We start from the raw sequence: 19,667 nt of genomic DNA, 5'->3' as shown, positions 1-19,667 counted from the left end.
AGTTATAGTTAGCTGAACTAACTATAACGGGGGAATTTCTAGGGTTTGTACGAGGGAAATGTCCAGCTAACTATAATGCCCCTGAAACCTATGGTTTTTTCAGTGAATATATATATATATATATATATATATATATATATATATATTTCAGGAGCACTCCGCTTGCATCCCTGTTGCCACCAGTTTAAGTAACAGAGCACGGACCACGTTGTAGTGCAAAAAATTGAAGTTTATTCAGCTCCTCCAACACCAGCCATCATGACGTGTTTCGACCCCTAGAGGCCTTGATCACATGATGCGCTCTCAGGTTACAGGTAGGTTTAAATAAAAACAATTCTCGTTTTCTCTTAAAGTGACAATACATTGGGTGTTTTAACAATTGACATAATGAAAAGACTTGGCGTTTTACAGAGTTGTCATTTGAATGTAAACATCGGAAATGTTCGAATAGTATATATAACTAAATAAATATAAATATATTAAAATATATAAACAAATGTAACATTTCATAGTTAAAACCTATTGTCAATGTTTAAAAGCCTCTGTTTTAAAACCAAGGTGTAAAAGCAATTTGAGACCACTTGATAATGTTTTATCATTGCCTTTTTGGTTTCGCTTTCGGTACGACCCTAAATCTAACAGTCATGAGTTAAATCTCAGATTAATTACTGTTGGTCCTGACAAAGGTAAACAAGCTAAGACAGTTTGTAGATTGTTTCATCTGTCTTATGGTGGACCTGTTGTTACAGCTTAGATTTGTCAACACTTGTCTTCTAAATTAGTACCCACTGACAATACTTTCCGATGTATTAAGTATTGTAATTACTAGTGTAAGCCAATAACTAAAAAGGGTGGTTGCTGACGCCTCTTTTGGGTAAAATTGAGACTGTAACCCTTCACTTCTCTGGCATTTATGACGTTCAGGTTTAAATACCTGAATTGTCATCATCACTCTATCATTTAGTTGATATTGTGAAAGGTAGTTGTTTTTGTTACAGTACAGGTATATGTGATAATTCATTCATTCATCTTAAAAACTCCCAATTACATAAAAGTGCTAGTGCTAAAAGTGTCAAATTTGTAAAAGTGCAATGTGCAAATTATGTTTTTTGCATAAAAACACCCTATCTAAAAACCGTGCATATAGTGTGAAAAAGTAGGATTTTTAAAGGTGACGTAGTTTACATTTAAGATTAAATAATCTCATTTATCATATTGTTGCTGATGTTACAGGCAGGCAACGAAGCACAATATATTAAACAGCTATAGACAAGTGTAGAGCTCCTCAGTGGCATTCAAGCCCCTTGGGGTCTTTGTGTCAAGATTTAGAATGTATAGTGTCTCTAGGTATCTTAAGGCCTTTTCCCTTTTACCTCCTCTCTTTTTGGGTGGGACGGCATCAATTAAGAAATATGTGAGTCCCTTTGGATCTCCGTTATGTTTTTCCTCAAAGTGCCTTGCCACCGGGTAAGCTTGATCATGATTCTTGATGGCTTTAATGTGCTAGAGCGCCCTTTTGTGCCCCTGTAGAATTGTGCTACCTACATATTGTAGGCCACAAGGGCACTCCAGCACATAGACAACAAACTCACTTTTACAAGACAATACTTTGGTGATGGGTTTTTCCACTTCACTAAAAGGTGTTCTATAGGAAGTTTTATTTGTACCGAACTGACACGCTTTGTATGTTTTGCATTTATGAAAACCCTTTCTCTGGGATAACGATGTGCCTGTTGGTTGGCTGCCGACATCATTATGGACTAGGGAATCTCTCATTGAGGGTGCCCTACTGAATGTGATGGAGGCTTGTCTAGGTTGCAAATGCCCTATCACCAGATCACCTAATAGGAGTGGCCAGTTTCTCTTGATGATGGTTTGTATGGTTTTATGTTGTCGATTGTAGCCAAAGATCATTCTAAAGGTTGTGTCATCATTGCTCTGATTGGTCTGTTTGCTTTTGACTGGGTTTTTTTGGAGGAGAGTTTCCCTTTGGATATCAGAGCTCTTCTTTATAGCCGCATTGACACATGCTGGTGTATAGCCTCTTGCTAGAAATCTGGCTTTGCTAAGTGCCTTAGCCTTTATTAACTCTTCTTGGCAACTGCATATTCTCTTGAGTCTAAGCATCTTCCCGTAGGGGATACTGTGAATTAAGTGGGGCGGATGGGAGCTGCTAGCATGAAGGACAGAGTTACCTGGCGTAGGTTTTCTATGCAGTGTTGTCCCTATTTTTTTTTCTTTGATAAATACCTCAACATCAAGGAAGGTACCTCTTTCTGAACTGATAGTGGACGTGAAATGTGGATTGAGACTGTTATTGTTGAGATCGTCTACAAATTTTTGTGCAGCTAGACTGGAACCATGCTATACAAAAAATAGATTATCAATAAATCTGTACCAACATTTAATATTGTTAACCAGTATTTGTTTCATGTTGTTTGTGTAGGACCAGCTCCTCCGACCTCCCCATATGCAGACAAGCATAGCTGGGGTAGAAGCCCCCATGGCAACACCTCGTTGCTGTTGGTAGTGGGTATTCTGAAAAAGAAAGATGTTATTTTTCAGACAAAAATCAACCATGCTGACGATCATTTTGCTGTGCTGTACTTGTTCTGGTGCTTTCTTGGCAAGGTAGTGACCCAGGGCCCTGAGTCCGTCTTGATGATTGATTGACATGTAGAGTGGTGTCACGTCTAAAGTAATCAATAAATAGTCCTCATTCCATTCCATGTTGTGTATTTTGGACAGAAAATCTCCTGTGTCTCTAATATATGAAGGTAATTGCTGGACATGTTCCTGGAGGTAGTAGTCTACATACTGAGATGTTGCTTCTAGTAGGCTGTTCCGAGCTGAAATTATTGGCCTGCCGGGGGGGGGTTTGGGGGATTATTGTGCACCTTTGGGATAAAGTATAATGCTTCAATGTTTGCAGTTAATGCTTATTTTTGGGGGGTTATTGTATATATTTTAGATATATATATTTTTGGGGTGAATGGTAAATATTTTGTTGATGTGGTATATTTTTATGTAATTTAAAAATTTGTATAATAAGTTTTGGGTTTATTTGAAATAACTATCTTATGTGAAAAGTGTTTTTTTAATCTTTTTATTAATGATCATTTAATTATTTTGGTGATAATATTGTAGTCGATTTTGGGTGAATTTCTATTTTTGACATGTTTATTTAAATGTAACAATATTTTTATTTCTGATATTTTTGTTTTCGACATGTAAAAATTGATATTTCTAACAATGATATTTCTGTTCAAGATATTTGTGGTTGTTATAGTTAAGTATACAGAATCGATATTTTTGTTATCGATATTTCATTTCTGATATTTTTGTGTTTTGATATTTTATGGATCGGTATTATTTCAGTGATCCATGTTTTTTCTAACTGTGTTGTAAGAACCCTGAAGGCCCAAACCCCTAGAGTGCAAACCCTACTGAAACCCTCAAGTGGTAAGCTATGTACGATGTATAATTCATAGCTTACAAGGTTCACAATGTTCTTCATGAACACTGTAGGTGATTACTCAGTTTTGCCCCACAAACTTGATATTGATATGTGTCTGGTGTTGCACGGTCTGGGGTACATAATTTCATCAATTTTGCTGGGAAGGTTATTACTAAGGATATCTTGATCACACAGAGCCCGATTTCGAATTTTGCGATCTTACCGCCATACCTCTGCCGCGGTGGTTCCAAGAAGTCCGCTGCAGTCTCCCACCCACCCGCTGCATTACAATGTCACCGCTGGCCCAGGGGAGGTGTTTCTGACAGCAGGGAATATGTTTTCATATTTGCCGATGCAGGTATGTATATCTTGACTGCAGTGTACCCATTTGCATGACACATATGAAAAATACCTGCTACCAGTACTTTCCTATTGCTGGAGTCTGGACATGTGCCCAGTTGACTCAATGGGTAAATACTGCAAAACAGACCTACCCGGATTTGGGTGCCAACAATGGCCATTTTCTTCAGTGTCAATGCTGCTGTGAAAGGGGGGGGTGGTCCTGGAGAAAGGGATCCAGTTGGTAGACCGAAGGGAAGAAAAGGAAATGGGTGAGTTTGCACCGAAATTCCTTAGATTCTGCTGACTTGAAGCAGGCAGTCTTTCCGCCACAGTCAGCTTATCAGAAACTCGTATTTCGGACGGCAGTGAACTTCTCTCTACCACCCCCTGGCAGCTGCTTTTCCTCTACCGGCATTGAGTCGGTCTGTGAATGGCTGTTGGTGGCGGCAGTGCTTTAGTGGTATTTCATTCCGCAAGCCGCGAACATTGTAATATGGTGGGCTCTTATACCAGGACCCACAGGCAAGGGTAAAGGTTAACGGAGCAGTGTCCCGCTCTTTCTCATTAAGAAAGGGTACGAACAAGGCTGCCCGCTCTCACCTATGAATTTCTGGGTCAAGTTTCAAAATTGATTTCCATATATAAGTTATACTGATTGAGATTCCACATATACACAGAATAATTTTTGAGTTGGTCCTGAAGAAAGCACACTACCACTTCTTCCCGAAGGCACAGTCAAGAGCTGAAACATGTCAACCTTTTTGAGGTTTTAGACTGTTCCCCTTATTAATTGTAACTATATCCACATGGGGCAAAAATAAAGAGAAGGCATGTCCGTCATGAGGAATTTTAAACAGTTTCCAATCTTATGATATATATGCTGCATTCGGTCAGCAGAGAAAAATGATGATTATTTGAACAATGCAATATATATATATAAACATACACATATATATATATATATGTGTATATATATATATATATATATATATATATATATATATATATATATATATATATATATATATATATATATATATATATATTCACTGAAAAAACCAAAGGTTTCAGGGGCGTTATAGTTAGGAATTGGCCTTTAAAAAACCTTAAATATTAACTGAAAAAACCATAGGTTTCAGGGGTGTAAAGAGAGAAAGATTTTCAAGTTTGCGCGCGACCAGAATGACTATGCTACTGGCAGAATTTTTACTTTCGCGCGCAAGTACGACAATTATAAGAGACAAGCATTGTCCGGGGGTACTCTACGTGGCAAACAAATCCCTGTGAATAATGAGGCTCAAGTCAGCGAAGGTGATTCTGATGCAATGTCCCTCACCACTAACAGTGATTCAGATGACGGCCGATCGGGTATATCTTTACCCTCAACGTCTGCTGCTCCGAGTGTTTCTCTGGTAGAGGAACTAAATTTTGTGAGCGAGGACCGGAGGTATGCCTTGCGCCCCCGCAATCCTCAACAGGTGCAAGGAGATCACCCAACCAACGCAGGAGGGAGAGGAGGTTCAAGCACCGCCAAAAATACATCAAGAGGGAATGCGAGAAGGGTTTGGAAAAAGTAAGAAATACGACAACAAATACAGTCATTAATCTGACGGATACCTTATTGTCAACAGCAGAAACACAATTACTATCTCTGGGCTTGTCTTTTTGTCCAAAGCATCGTTTTTCTTATAATCAATCCAGGATTGACATATTTAAATTCATAAGGAAACTCAAATTGATTAAATATTTCCAACTCAATACATCGCCTGTCAAGAATCCTGTGAATACAACTAAAACAACTACTATTGGAGGTTCTTTGCAAGTCAAGGACATTTCAAATTTACAGTTGCTTTTTGACTTGGCGAGTGTGACCGAAGATGGGGATCCTTCTTCGGCCAGTCAATTCAGTTGTTCTAATATGACAGCTCTAAGTCCCTTCCGCCCTACCTCTACCTTTCTCCCATTGATGCCAAAGGATGCGGTGGATGTGTTCAGTGATCGAGTAATTACAGAACTTAAGACTCTTAATAGAACAGTTCCATTTGCTTCTAGACAGAGGGATTATCGCAATAGACAATACCGTGCTTTGATTTTGAAACTGCAGAATAATCCTAACCTCATTATAAGGAAATCAGATAAAGGGGGCAATACAGTACTGTGGTCTCGAATGGATTATCTGGCAGAAGCTGATCGCCATTTGTCTGATGGATCTTGCTATAAACAAACGACGAAATTTGAAATGAGAGCTGCGGAGGAAAAGACACGTAAAAAGATCTACCTTTGGAAAAGAACTGGTTTTTTGACTAAAGATGAAATGAACTTTCTTAATATTGAACATCCAGTCACACCTATTCTGTATTTCCTACCAAAGGTTCATAAAAAAGTAACTCCAGTACCTGGTCGTCCCATTATTTCTGCCCAAAACAGCATGAATGAGAATTTATCTAAATATGTTGATTTTTTCCTTCAGCCACACATGACCTCATTGCCATCCTACATTAAAGACACTACTGATTTCCTGAATAAGGTTAAGGACATCCCATGGTGCACAAACTACTTGTTGGTAGTTATGGACATAGAATCCTTATACACCAGCATTAAACATTGTCATGGTTTGAGTGCCACCAAGCATTTTTTGGCTAATAGGGACATCAACATGAAAGATCACAATAACATGATTTTAGAGATGATTGAACTTTGCCTATCCACCAATTTCTTTTTGTTTGAAAATGTAATTTACAATCAAGTGTGTGGTGTGGCGATGGGGGCCTGCTTCTCCCCCAGCTACTCATGCTTGCATGTGGGCTGGTGGGAGGAGCATGTCCTCAGGACCACCCACCAGCACTGGTGGAGCCATGTGGTACATTACTGGCGTTATATAGACGATATATTTCTTATCTGGAATGGTTCTAAGGATGATGCCAGCAGATTTGTTGAAGATATCAATGTTAATGATTTGAACTTGAAGTTCACTGCTTCCATTGACAATTGTTCTGTTGAGTTCCTTGATGTTTTGGTATACATTGACAGTAATACACTCTGCACTAAACTACATAGGAAGATAACTGCAGGTAACTCGATTCTTTTTGCAGACAGTGCGCACCCACGTCACCTGATCAATAGTATACCTTATGGCGAATTCATTCGCATTCGCCGTATCTGTAGCTCTGATTCTGTCTCAACTGACTGTCAGAAGGCAGCTTTTGAAAGGTTTCTTGACAGGGGTTATAAAGAAAGTCTTTTAATACATGCCCTCAATAAAGCGAATGCTATATCAAGGGCTATTCTTCTTCAACCTAGCATCAAGAATATTATGGTAACTCCTGAATCAGATCTGAAGTCCATTCGCCTTATAACTACATTCAGTTCTCAAGAAAATGCTATTCGCAAAATTATTTATTCCGAATGGCCTATTGTTTTAACGGACAATATTTTGGGTCCCATCCTTCCTAAATTACCCTCTATCACTTTTAGGAAAGCGCCTTCTATGAGGGATGCCCTTGTAAGAACTATGCCTGTAGGTAATATCAAGGGCACCTGGCTGAATAAAACGGGTTTTTTTAAGTGTAACTCTTGCCGGGCCTGTACTTTTGCCACTAACAGCACACATTATAGAACAGCATTCAACAGTAAAGAAATTGCAATTCAAGGTCATTTAACATGCCGCACAGAATTTGCAATTTACAAAATTCATTGCACTTGCAATTTAGAGTATATAGGAAGCACCAAACTTCCTGTGCACAAACGAATTTTGCAGCACATTAGGGCAATAGTGAACTCTGACTCTAATTACCCAGTGGCTAGACATTTCAAAGCCATTCATGACAACAAGCTAAAAGACTTTGAATACACTGTCATAGGATCAGTTGCGAACCCCGGACGGGGAGGCAACCGCGATAAATTATTGAGACAGAGAGAATCACATTTTATTCTAGCCTTAGATACTAGAGCGCCAAATGGTCTGAATATCAATGAGGATCTTCACAATTTCCTATAATTGCTTGTATCATGATGCTGCTGTGTTCTGTGTTTTCTTTACAGTTTTTGCCTTTTAGCTGTGTCTTTTTGCTATATTTTAGGGAATACTAGGCCCTTATGTGACGTCTGATAACCATGTGTCGTTCTTTCCTACTGTAAAACCCCCCCCCCCCTTTTTTTGCTGAATAGTTCTATGCACCTCTTGCATATTGTCGTTCTGGCATTTTTTAATTTTTCAGACTGCTTTCCAATTTTGGATTTTCAGCTCTTCCCTTGGCTATTGATCTTTTTTATAAAAATAATCCGATATATTTAATCTTTTTAATGGCTTTTTTAATACATTTATAAATCCAGTCTCTTTTGACTGGTTTTATTTATATATGCTGCTATTTTTTGTCATTTTATATGTAATTGTGTCCTATTCATTACGCATTTAGTTTTGTTTTCATTTTTTCTGGGTTCGTGTGTATTGGACACTGACTATTTTTGTTACATTTGTCAGCCCATTCTGTGACAATATAGGTTAATTTAATTTGCCTTTTGGGAGGACAATATGCACTATGCATTAATTTGATTACCACCCTAATTGGCATTTTCAGGATTGAATTTTTTGTATTTTTATATATATTTATATATGTATACAATATTATTATTATTGTCTGTGTTGTAATTTATTATTGAACCCTGCTGCTAGTAACTGCGTATTTGCACATGACATGAATTAAGTTTTGATCATGCCTATTAGGATTTGCTTGTATATTGTATACAAAGGTCTTATCGTGCAGTCTGTCTTCTATTTCCTTTGATTGGTGCACAGTGTCTCTCTATTTATGAGCTCACTACACGGCGACGCATCATGTGATCAAGCTCCCTGCGTGGAGCGAAACGCGTCATGGAGGACACTGGTCCGAATTTATCTTTGTTTTCTAACTTTGGGTATTAAATCTTTGCTTTACCCACTTCTGATTGTGGACTGACTAATTTTGGGATTGGAGGCGAGAGGTCCGTGCCTACATCTCCGCCGTGAGAAGAGCGGATTGGACTATTTCTATATATATGTGTATATATATATATATATATATATATATATGTCCAACTCTCTTAACCCCTTCCCCGCTCATGACGGAACCGTTCCGTCATGAGCCACGGTTGCCGTGTGCTCATGACGGAACGGTTCCGTCATGACAATCCTGTTGGCGGCCGCTCCGCCTGCGCGGCGCTGTTTCCCCGCCTGTGCGAGGGGACAACGCAAATGGGCGGAGTCATGACGGAACCGTTCCGTCATGAGCACAGCTCAACTGTGGCTCATGACGGAGCGGCTCCGTCATGAGCACAGGCCCACCGCGCTGCCCCCCTGCCCCCCCCAGCGCTGCGGCGGAATGTCCGCAGCAGCGAAGGGGTTAAACAAGAGAAAATAGGGTCGCACTCCGCAAAATACAAGAACTGTTTTTATTTCAGCCCATATGAAGATTGCAATAAATCCAAAAACAAAGCGACGCGTTTCGGTCTTGCCTCAAGACCTTGCTCACGATACTGTGGCCTGGTTTGCATGCACATTTCATAACTGTTTTTTGAAAAAACAAGAGCATTTCCTGTCATGTGACTTTGCGTGCATTCTGGGACTTGTAGTTCCCAACATCAGATTAACATACGCTTTTAACATTATCAGCATATTACAATCATCAATGATGTTCAAAGAAAACTCCATTCCACATGAAGTATATACAGTCTTATTCTGTCAACCATTAGTGCCACAATGAATTTTTAACAATAAAACAAAATATGCAATTTATAATGTGCCCAATGAATTATTTTAGAAAGTGATGAAGACAGGATTTTTAACCGTTTTTGTTTCTCGTTTATACCCCTCCAGTGGGGTGTGACATTCAAGTATTTCAATCATACTTCTGTCTGTCATTCTTGTGTCTCTCAATATATTAACAGATTGGCACCCAAACTATTTGTCCGGGTTAGCAAAAAGGTAAACCAGGACATGGTAGACATTAATCAATTGAACAGTTAATGCAAATCCCTTTCATGTTCAAAGCATTGTAAGCTTCAGAAAAACCCCATACAAGTTTCCAAAGGATTCAAAATTTAAAGTTTACATCAACGACAATCCATTCCATTGAAATCAGAGGTGGCTATATAACTCCTCACTTTGGTTAAGCCCATAAGGAGTCAATGTTCTGAATTTGATGATAAAACGAGATTCCTTTTGTCGTAAGATTTTCTCTCTGTTACCACCTCTGATGGTCAGTGGTATGGTTTCAATTCCATAAAATTTAAGGAGTTTCCAATTGTTCGTGTGTGATTGGTTCATGTGTTTTGCCACTGCGTTGGATGCATCCTTGTTTGTTACTGCTCGTGTGTGTTCCAAAATTCGTTTTTTTAGTTCACAAGTGGTGCTGCCCACGTACTTCATTTTACATGGGCACTCGATAATGTAGATTGTAAATTCACTTTTGCATGATATTAACTGTTTTATTTGCCATTTGGAACCGTTTGCTAGGCAGACATCTTTGGTAGGTTTGGCAATCTCACACACTTTACATTTTTGACATTTTGTGAAACCTGTTGTTTTTAGCCAATGGGTGTCCTTTTTTGGTTGATAGTGACTATTAACCAATCGATCTTTGAGGTTCCGAGCTCTGCGATACGTAATCAATGGGTGATTACCCACAAGTTCTTTAACTGTTTCATCCATTTGCAAGATTTTCCAATTTTTTCTCAGTATGCTGTTGATTTGTTGGGCATCATTCGTAAAGTCCGAGATCATTCTAATTGGTTCCTTGCCCAATGTGGTCTCTTGCTTTGGTTTCAAACATTTTTCTCTCGGTTTCTCATCTGCTCGTTTCCAACATCTTTTGATCAATGTTTTGTCATACTTTCTCAGTTCAAATCTCTTAGCTGTCAAACGACTTTGATTTTTCCATTCCTCGTATTCAGTGCATATCCTGCGAAGTCTCAAAAATTCCCCATAGGGTATACTGGCAATGAGTGACGGTTGATGGAAGCTGGTTGCTTCTAATGTCGCATTGGTTGCTGTAGATTTGCGGTGTACGGTGGTTTGAATTTGGCCATTTTTTATATAGATGTCAGTATCTAAAAAAGTTACTCTCTCCTTGTCGATCTCAAAAGTAAATTTCAATTTGGCCGTACTTGAATTCAGGATTTGAAAATATTCCGCAAATTCTGCTTTGCTTCCATCCCAAATGATCAATAAATCGTCTATAAAACGATTCCACATGACGATTTTGTTGACATATTTATCATTTTGTGGGTGCCAGGCTACTTCTTTCTCCCACCAGCCCATTACTAGGCAGGCATAGCTCGGGCTGAAGGAAAAACCCATCGCCGTACCCATGTTCTGGCGATAGATTTCCTCCCCAAAAACAAAAATGTTTTGCGTCAAGCATATTGAAATCATTTCCAATAACATGACATTATGATCATTGTAATGAATGTTTCTCTCTTTCAAACAGAATTCACATGCCTTTAAACCCATTTCATTTTCAATGTTCGTGTAAAGGGCTGTGACATCCATGGTAATAAGATGGTAACTGTCTTGCCAGTGGGTGTTTCAGCTGAAATTAAAAGGAATTTAGATCAAAAGCTTTTATCTTGGGCCAGGAAAAAACTACTGGATGAAGCTGAAGTTAAATATCTAACTGTTCAATTCCCCATAATAGCAACTATCTATTTCCTTCCTAAACTACACAGGGACTCCAAAAAACCACCTGGGAGACCAATCTTATCAACGAAGGGAACCTTTTTGGAGCCTTTGGCCAATTATATTGATTTTTTCCTAGCTCCCTTCGTATGCAATCTAAACTCCTACATCAAGGATACAACAAATCTCTTAATTAACCTACAAAACACCCACTGGCAAGACAGTTACCATCTTATTACCATGGATGTCACAGCCCTTTACACGAACATTGAAAATGAAATGGGTTTAAAGGCATGTGAATTCTTTTTGAAAGAGAGAAACATTCATTACAATGATCATAATATCATGTTATTGGAAATGATTTCAATATGCTTGACGCAAAACATTTTTGTTTTTGGGGAGGAAATCTATCGCCAGAACATGGGTACGGCGATGGGTTTTTCCTTCAGCCCGAGCTATGCCTGCCTAGTAATGGGGTGGTGGGAGAAAGAAGTAGCCTGGCACCCACAAAATGATAAATATGTCAACAAAATCGTCATGTGGAATCGTTTTATAGACGATTTATTGATCATTTGGGATGGAAGCAAAGCAGAATTTGCGGAATATTTTCAAATCCTGAATTCAAGTACGGCCAAATTGAAATTTACTTTTGAGATCGACAAGGAGAGAGTAACTTTTTTAGATACTGACATCTATATAAAAAATGGCCAAATTCAAACCACCGTACACCGCAAATCTATAGCAACCAATGCGACATTAGAAGCAACCAGCTTCCATCAACCGTCACTCATTGCCAGTATACCCTACGGGGAATTTTTGAGACTTCGCAGGATATGCACTGAATACGAGGAATGGAAAAATCAAAGTCGTTTGACAGCTAAGAGATTTGAACTGAGAAAGTATGACAAAACATTGATCAAAAGTTGTTGGAAACGAGCAGATGAGAAACCGAGAGAAGAATGTTTGAAACCAAAGCAAGAGACCACATTGGGCAAGGAACCAATTAGAATGATCTCGGACTTTACGAATGATGCCCAACAAATCAACAGCATACTGAGAAAAAATTGGAAAATCTTGCAAATGGATGAAACAGTTAAAGAACTTGTGGGTAATCACCCATTGATTACGTATCGCAGAGCTCGGAACCTCAAAGATCGATTGGTTAATAGTCACTATCAACCAAAAAAGGACCCCCATTGGCTAAAAACAACAGGTTTCATAAAATGTCAAAAATGTAAAGTGTGTGAGATTGCCAAACCTACCAAAGATGTCTGCCTAGCAAACGGTTCCAAATGGCAAATAAAACAGTTAATATCATGCAAAAGTGAATTTACAATCTACATTATCGAGTGCCCATGTAAAATGAAGTACGTGGGCAGCACCACTTGTGAACTAAAAAAACGAATTTTGGAACACACACGAGCAGTAACAAACAAGGATGCATCCAACGCAGTGGCAAAACACATGAACCAATCACACACGAACAATTGGAAACTCCTTAAATTTTATGGAATTGAAACCATACCACTGACCATCAGAGGTGGTAACAGAGAGAAAATCTTACGACAAAAGGAATCTCGTTTTATCATCAAATTCAGAACATTGACTCCTTATGGGCTTAACCAAAGTGAGGAATTATATAGCCACCTCTGATTTGAATGGAATGGATTGTCGTTGATGTAAACTTTAAATTTTGAATCCTTTGGAAACTTGTATGGGGTTTTTCTGAAGCTTACAATGCTTTGAACATGAAAGGGATTTGCATTAACTGTTCAATTGATTAATGTCTACCATGTCCTGGTTTACCTTTTTGCTAACCCGGACAAATAGTTTGGGTGCCAATCTGTTAATATATTGAGAGACACAAGAATGACAGACAGAAGTATGATTGAAATACTTGAATGTCACACCCCACTGGAGGGGTATAAACGAGAAACAAAAACGGTTAAAAATCCTGTCTTCATCACTTTCTAAAATAATTCATTGGGCACATTATAAATTGCATATTTTGTTTTATTGTTAAAAATTCATTGTGGCACTAATGGTTGACAGAATAAGACTGTATATACTTCATGTGGAATGGAGTTTTCTTTGAACATCATTGATGATTGTAATATGCTGATAATGTTAAAAGCGTATGTTAATCTGATGTTGGGAACTACAAGTCCCAGAATGCACGCAAAGTCACATGACAGGAAATGCTCTTGTTTTTTCAAAAAACAGTTATGAAATGTGCATGCAAACCAGGCCACAGTATCGTGAGCAAGGTCTTGAGGCAAGACCGAAACGCGTCGCTTTGTTTTTGGATTTATTGCAATCTTCATATGGGCTGAAATAAAAACAGTTCTTGTATTTTGCGGAGTGCGACCCTATTTTCTCTTGTTTAAGAGAGTTGGACATATGGTAACGGTCTGGGCTCGACCGTAGGATAACGCACTGGGGAGAGCGCCATTCTTTCCGACGAAATGAGCCAGCAACGTGGGATATATATATATATATATATATTCACTGAAAAAACCAAAGGTTTCAGGGGCGTTATAGTTAGGAATTGGCCTTTAAAAAACCTTAAATATTAACTGAAAAAACCATAGGTTTCAGGGGTGTTATAGTTAGCTGGACATTTCCCTCATACAAAACCCTAGAAATTATGTCATGAGTGATGTAATTTGAGATGTCATCAGTGATGTCATCAGTGATGTCACTGACCATGTCATGAGTGATGTAATATGTGACGTAATCAGCAGTGCATTGCGGAGGCGCGAGTTATAGTTAGCTGAACTAACTATAACAGGGGAATTTCTAGGGTTTTGTGCGAGGGAAATGTCCAGCTAACTATAACACCCCTGAAACCTATGTTTTTTCAGTGAATATATATATATATATATATATATATATATATATATATATATATATATATATATATATTCACAGAAAAAACCATAGGTTTCAGGGGTGTTATAGTTAGCTGCCCATTTCACTCATACAAAACCATAGAAATTCCTCCGTTATAGTTAGTTCTGCCAACTATAACTCACGCGCCCGCAATGCACTGCTGATGATGTCACATATTGCATCATTCATGACATGGTCAGTGACATCACTGATGAAATCTCAAATGACATCACTGATGACATCATCCACTGAATGTGGTTTAGTTTGAAATTTAAATATGTATTATATGTATACCAATCTGTATTGAAGATTGAGTGGATATATAACTGTCTGGATGGAGGATTTAGTAGCTGTCTGACTGTCTTTTTAAGTGAGTAATTAAAAGTGTCTCACTTAATTCATGGATTAGTAACTAAACTATGTGAATGTGTGCATCACTGTCTCTGTTGTTGTATAACATGCTGCATCAGTTGGTCACTAACTACATGAGTGTATATATTAGTTATTGATTAGTTGGGTGAGTATTTGTATGGGACACTGAGTTTGTGTGTGGTTGGATGGGGTGTGTGTACCTCTATGCATAGATGTGTGAATGGTTGATTGACTAGGTGTATGGGTTTAAGAGTGCATGTGAAAACAGTTGTTTGGGTGACTGAGTGTATTTATTTGTGTGTTGGTGAGCGAATATATGTTTTAGTTGTACATCTTCAACAAAGTAAAAAAATAAAAGGCATTGTATGTGAGAGTTGGTGTATATAAATAAGTATGTGTAAGAGTCAGTGATTGTGAGAGTAACTATATGAATGAGTGTATAATTGTAATGGTGCTTTTTTAACATATTAACGATGAGTTACTATGTGTTTGAATAAATGAGGTGTTGTTGGATAATTGTGTAAGTGAGTAAATTTAAGTGCGATAAATATTTTTCATGAGTGAGTAGGATGACTGCATAACCGACTAAGATGACTGCTGATGTGTCAATGTCTATATATGTGTATAAGTGCATTTGATAGTGTTCTATTAATTAATGACTGCATGTATAGATGATTCTGTTGTTGAAGGGGTAGTTGTGTGTGTGGACTTAGGAATCAGTGAGTGGGTATGTAGTAACTGGTATTGGTGTGTCAATGGTTTCAATTATGGTACTCTGTATTTTACAGGGAGTGATGAAAGGTTATACTAGTGTATGATGAGGTGTATCAGATTGTCAAGTGGATGATGTCATCAGTGATGTCATTTGAGATGTCATCAGTGATGTCATCAGTGATGTCACTGACCATGTCATGAATGATGCAATATGTGACATCATCAGCAGTGCATTGCGGGAGCGTGAGTTATAGTTAGCAGAACTAACTATAACGGAGGAATTTCTATGGTTTTGTATGAGTGAAATGGGCGGATATCTATAACACCCCTGAAACCTATGGTTTTTTCTGTGAATTTCTAAGGTTTTTTAAATGCTAATTTCTAACTATAACGTCTCCGAAACCTATGTTTTTTTTCAGTGAATTTCAAAGGTTTTTTAAATGCTAACTTTTAAGTGTGATAGTAGTTATATCTATTTTTTGTACTGATTTTCTACAGTTTTTTAACTGTTTATTTATAAATATTTTATTCATTAAATAACATTATATATTTTTCTGAAAATAGCACAATTTTTTTTATTAAAACTGAAATATTGATTAATTTTCTTGTCTTCATTTTTTATTTTAATATATTTATATTATTTTTCGGAGTCGCGCACTCAAAGAGTACACATCACGGTGGGTGCGCGCATTCTAGCCGCCATTTTAGAAAAGTCATGAAGGATCCGCGTATGGTGTGCGACGGCTGCGTGTTTTTCAGTTACATCATATACATTTAATATCACGTGATATGCGTGATTGGTATGCGACCAGTCTGCGACTCCTGCTCCCGCGCATTCGCGACACATGCACATTACGGTACGAGATTTTTGCGCGAAGGCGGGTCCCGCGTGACATCATATACATGCTGGGGCGGGCGACTCCCGCAAAAAAAAATTATGCTCCAAAATGATATGTATGTGTCTTTAATATACATATTAAAGCAAGAGATTATGTAAGATATTCATCAAAATAATATATTTGTCCTTATAATAAACTTATATTATTTTTAAATATATTTTCGCGAAGTCGCGTGCGTGCATCATGAGTGCAGAAAACCAGGTCAGCAGAGCTTCTGTAGAGCCAGAGAACCAGGTCAGCAGAGCTGCTCTAGAGCCTAAGAACTAGGTCAGCAGAGCTGCTCTAGAGCCAGAGAACCAGGTCAGCAGAGCTGCTGTAGAGCCAGAGAAACCATGTCAGCAGAGCTGCTTTAGAGGGAGAGAACCAGGTCAGCAGAGCTGCTTTAGAACTAGAGAACCAGGCCAGCAGAGCTGCTTTAGAGCCAGAGAACCAGGTTAGCAGAGCTGCTTTAGAGCCAGGGAACCAGGTCAGCAGAGCTACTCTAGAACCAGAGAACCAAATCAGCAGAGCTGCTTTTGAGCCATAGAACCAGGTCAGCAGAGCTGCTTTAGAGCCAGAGAACCAGGTCAGTAGAGCTGCTCTAGAGCCTAAAAACCAGGTCAACAGAGCTGCTCTAGAGCCAGAGAACCAGGTCTGCAGAGCTGCTGCAGAGCCAGAGAAACCAGGTCAGTAGAGCTGCTTTAGAGGGAGAGAACCAGGTCAGCAGAGCTGCTCTAGAGCCAGAGAACCATGTCAGCAGAACTGCTTCAGAGCCATAGAACTGGGTCAGCGGAGCTGCTTTAGAGCCAGAGAACCAGGTCAGCAGAGCTGTTGTAGAGCCAGAGAACTAGATCAGCAGAGCTGCTCTGTAGCATAAGAACTAGGTCAGCAGAGCTGCTATAGAGCCAGAGAACCAGGTCAGCAGACCTGCTGAAGAGCCAGAGAAATCAGGTCAGCAGAGCTGCTTTAGAGAGAGAGAACCAGGTCAGCAGAGCTGCTTTAGAGCCAGAGAACCAGGTCAGACACTGACTGACCGACACTGACTGACTGACACTGACTGATTGACACTGACTGACACAGATTGACTGACACTGAGTGACACTGATTGACTGACACTGACTGACTGACACTGACTGACTGACTGACACTGACTGACACTGATTGACACTGACTGACACTGATTGACTGACACTGACTGACTGACACTGATTGACTGACACTGACTGACTGACACTGATTGACTGACACTGACTGACAATGATTGACTGACACTGACTGACACTGACTGACCGACACTGACTGACACTGACTGACACTGACTGACTACTCTCTACTACTCTACTACTGACTCTCTACTACTCTCTACTACTCTCTCTCTACTACTCACTCTCTACTACTCACTTTCTACTACTCTCTACTACTCACTACCCTACTACTCTACTACTACTCACTCTCTACTACTCACTCTCAACTACTCTCTCTCTACTACTCTCTACTACTCACTCTCTACTACTCACTCTACTACTCTCTACTACTCACTCTCTACTACTCTCTCCCTACTACTCACTCTCTACTATTCACTCTCTACTACTCACTCTCTACTACTCGCTCTCTACTACTCTCCATTACTCTCTCTGCTACTCACTCTCTACTACTCTCTCTACTACTCTACTACTCTCTACTACTCGCTCTACTACTCACTCTCTACTACTCTACTACTCACTCTCTACTACTCTCTCTCTACTACTCACTCTCTACTACTCACTCTCTATTACTCTCTACTACTCACTCTGTACTTCTCACTCTCTACTACTCTCTATCTACTACTCTCTACTGCTCACTCTCCACTACTCATTCTCTACTACTCACTCTCAACTACTCTCTACTACTCACTCTACTACTCACTCTCTACTACTCTACTACTCTCTCTACTTCTCACTCTCTACTACTCTCTCTCTACTACTCACTCTCTACTACTCTCTAATACTCACTCTCTACTACACACTCCCTACTACTTGCTCTCTGCTACTCGCTCTCTACTACTCTCTAGTACTCAGTCTACTACTCACTCTCTACTACTCTCTACTGCTCACTCTCTACTACTCACTCTCTACTACTCTACTCACTCTCTTCTACTCCCTCTCTACTATTCACTCTCTACTACTCACTCTCTACTACTCTCTACTACTCACTCTCTACTACTCTCTCTCTACTACTCTCTACTACACACTCTCTTCTACTCTCTACTACTCACTCTCTACTGCTCTCTCTCTACTACTCTCTACTACTCACTCTGCTACTCACTCTCTACTACTCTCTCTCTGCTACTCACTCTACTACTCTCTACTACTCACTCTCTACTACTCACTCTCTACTACTCTCTACTACTCACTCTCTACTACTCTCTACTACTCTCTACTACTCACTCTACTACTCACTCTCTACTACTCTCTGCTACTCACTCTCTAATACTCACTCTCTACTACTCACTCTACTACTCTCTACTACTCATTCTCTGATACTTTCTCTACTACTCTCTACTACTCTCTACTACTCACTCTCTACTCTCTATTACTCGCTCTCAACTCTCTACCTCTCTACCTCTCTCTACCTCTCTCTCTACTACTCGCTACCTCTCTACCTCTACCTCTCTACCTCTACACCTCTACCTATACACCTCCTCCTCTCTACCTCTCTGTACATGCACACATATGCACATATATATATGCATATATATGCATATGCATTTATATATATATATGTGTATATATATATATACATATACAAACATATAAATATAATCTGCATATCTATATAAATATAAATGCATGCAAACATATACATATACAGATATGCATACATATGCATGGTATGTACATGAAAGTTTAAAAAACACTAAGAAAAGCAAAGCTAAAAAGCCACCTAATTACAAACAGAATTGCTTTAACTTAAACGAGGGCGAGACCTATTGCATTTTCAATGCTTGTTTACTTTGGTTCCATCAAGAAGGCATTCAGATGTGACACATTTGCCATTAATTCTGAATGGTAGCACTCTAGTTTCCTCATTAGATCACTGTAGTAAAGCTACTGCTCACCAGGGAAGACTGCTGCTGGTATTCAAAGTGCATGTTTCAGTCTGCATGTCACAACTTTTTAATGAAATAGAAGAGGACTTGAGAAGTCAAAATGTGCCCTAATTTTTCTTTCTGCGGCACTAATCATAATTTCCATTGCAAAATGAACCGCCTCATTTTGTTTCTTTGCAAATTAAATTTTTTAAGTGTTACCACTTTATTCCAATCAAGATGGCTTCAGGTGTGCCATACTTTTGTCATAAGTAAGACTGTTAGCGCTCTAGT

Source organism: Triturus cristatus, chromosome 11, assembly GCF_964204655.1.
Source record: "Triturus cristatus chromosome 11, aTriCri1.1, whole genome shotgun sequence".
Classification (NCBI taxonomy): Eukaryota; Metazoa; Chordata; class Amphibia; order Caudata; family Salamandridae; genus Triturus; species Triturus cristatus.
Note: the sequence above shows the minus strand (reverse complement) of the source record.